This window comes from Rhagoletis pomonella, unplaced genomic scaffold (genome assembly GCF_013731165.1).
Source record: "Rhagoletis pomonella isolate Grant_MI unplaced genomic scaffold, Rhpom_1.0 Rhpom_scaffold_00002, whole genome shotgun sequence".
NCBI lineage: Eukaryota > Metazoa > Arthropoda > Insecta > Diptera > Tephritidae > Rhagoletis > Rhagoletis pomonella.
The window spans coordinates 112925955-112928942 of NW_023458556.1; positions in this window are offsets into that span (position 1 = coordinate 112925955).

Genomic DNA, 2988 nt, shown 5'->3' on the forward strand with positions numbered 1-2988 from the left:
TCCCTAGAACATACATACATATCGTCGTTTAAAGTACAAAACCGCGTATCGTCATTCTGCAAAACCGCGTAACTGACATTGGCTGCCAAAAATTGAATTTGCTCACACAAGCTCTTGGCTCAATCCTTGTCCATTCGTCCTGAAATATACTAGCCAGAAGTGCTACTGCTTTATAAAAAAGAGAACCATTTTGAAGTATGAGTGTTTTTACTCTCTACAAAACAATTTATGCAACTTCACATACGCGGTTTTGCGTTTGGTTGATACGCGGTTTTGTACTTTAAACGACGATATATATATGGGTATTTGCATGCGTCGCATACGTGACAGTCGTACGTTTCAATGTGATACAAACAAGGAATACCATTTGTTTTCTTTAACTTTTTTCGGCCATTGTATAGCACATAATCTCTATATTTAACCGAAAAATGAAAGCAATCGAACTGCTTGGTCCTGAAATATAAGCATTTAAAGAGAGTGTCGTTACGTGACAAAAAATGGAAGTCGATTTTTCTTTTCTTACAAAATCGCAAAACTCTGCGAATTGTGGACGGCTATTTTCATGAAACTTATTTTAATATGATTTGGAGCAATTCTAGTTGTTTTTAGAGTTTTTTGAATTAATGCAGCTTGTTTCAATTTTCTTTTACAACCCTAAGTGTGAAACGTCACGTGACGCTACGTCACATAAATTTCCATCGTTATATTTGTGTTAATATTGCTTTTGAATGAATTTTGAACGCAAATAAAACATGTATTTTATGTAGAATATACTTTATATTTTGACTTCAGCGCCAATTCAGGGTGAATTTGTTGGAAATCTATGACTTATTATGTTTCAACTACATACGCCAAATTCGAACCAAATCGGACCATAAATACGGTTTTTCGAAATATCTCAACCTGGGCGCCACCTAGGAAGACCATTTTACGCAAATATGATTTTACTTACATAGCCAGTATATATTTTAAAAAGCAGACAAATCGGCCCGTAAATACGTTAGATATAAGATTTTTATTTTTTTTTTGTCGTGGTGGACCTTCCGATGGAAACACCCATATGCGTAATTATATGGTCTATAAGTTGTAAAGCGAAATGAGAAAATTAACTTCTTTCTGCGTAGGCAGCCTTCGGCCGCGCCGGTGAAGTAGAATTTTCCTTTCTGTGTTACCGGAAAAGGGGTTGGGAAGTATTTTCGCGCAGATCTTCCTTCTCGCTTAAGGATTATAACCCTTGCTAAGTACAATTATCCTTTCTGTACTGCCGGAGAAGGGGTGCGGAAGTATCTTTGCGCAGAACTTCTTTATGCGTAGGCAGCCTTCGGCCGCGCTTATGGATTATAACCCTTACAAAGTAGAATTCTTTTTTCTGTGTTGCCGGAAAAGGGGGGCGGAAGTATTTTTGCGCAGAACTTCTTTCTGCGTAGGCGGCATTCGGCCGCGCTTAGGGATTATAACTCTTAGTAAGTAGAACTCTCCTTTCTGTGTTGCCTTCGGCCGCGCTTATGCAGTAGAATTTTCCTTTCTGTGCTACCGGAAAAGGGGTTGGGAAGTATTTTCGCGCAGATCTTCTTTCTCGCTTAAGGATTATAACCCTTACTAAGCACAATTATCTTTTCTGTACTGTCGGAGAAGGGGTGCGGAAGTATCTTTGCGCAGAACTTCTTTATGCGTAGGCAGCCTTCGGCCGCGCTTATGGATTATAACCCTTACAAAGTAGAATTCTTTTTTCTGTGTTACCGGAAAAGGGGGGCGGAAGTCTTTTTGCGCAAACTTTTTTCTACATAGGCGGCCTTTGGCCGCGCTTAGCGATTATAACCCTTAGTAAATAGAAGTAATGCATATGAGAAATAAACGAATTTATCCATATGCGCACTTTCGTTTAAAAACCGAAATAATGCATGCATGCACAGTATGCATATGTATGTGAACACCGAAGTAATGATACCTGCTATGGATGTTTCGAATGTCATATTTTTCAGATTCGCGAATGCTAAAATCAACTTAAGTCATCGTTTTGATTACACCGTGCGACAGTCAATTTTGCACACGAAAAAATCAATATATTCACAAAACTGGGGGCCAAAAATAGTAAAACTGCGTTTTTATTTTTTCTCTCTGAAGTCAGGATATTTTTAAAGGACTTGGAAATTTCTAGAATATGATTGAATAAAAAAATTACTCAAAAGATTCGGTGCATTGTAGAATAACAATATGGGTATCAATAAAAAAAAATAAATTTGTAGAATAGAAAAAAAATTAATTTTTGGGTGCATCAGGATAAATAAGTATTGAAAATGTTCTTTTAAAACTTTATCGGTGAATATCCTTGGAAATTTCAAATATTAATTTTTGAAAAAAATATATGTCGAGGACTGATATGTTAACTACCACATCCTCGAATTTCGTCCTTCTAACTTTATTAGTTTTTGATAAAAAAATTGCACTTCTCTTAATAAGATATTAATAGTTACAATATACATAAAAGAAGATACTGGAATCATTATTACGGAACCATGTATGCGCTCAAAAATAAAAAACTGAGCGTATGATGTACGGTTTAAGTACTTTAATTGCTTTGTATACAAGGGAGTAGCCAGCCTTTCACTTAGGGGGGCAAGGAAGTTATATATAGAAAAAAAATATTATTAATAATTTTTTTTTGTGTATATAAATAGAAATTTTTGGATTTAAGAAAGTAGAAGTTTTCTGGTATCCTTTACAACGATACCAATTTTTTAAAATTCGGGTTGTAATTTCGATTTTAAGTGTTTTTCTCAGATTTTTATAAACGAAGTTTAAGGTTTTTAATTTTTCGAAACCCCGACCTTTGACTACTCATAGCACCTGTCATATAATTTTGCACAAAATAAAGTTATATACTATTTAAATAAGGGCGATAAGGCGAAATCCCGAAATTTTTAACTCACGGAGAAGTATCTTTTTTTAATTGTTTGCAGTTAATAGACTATTTGTCGGAGAAAATTA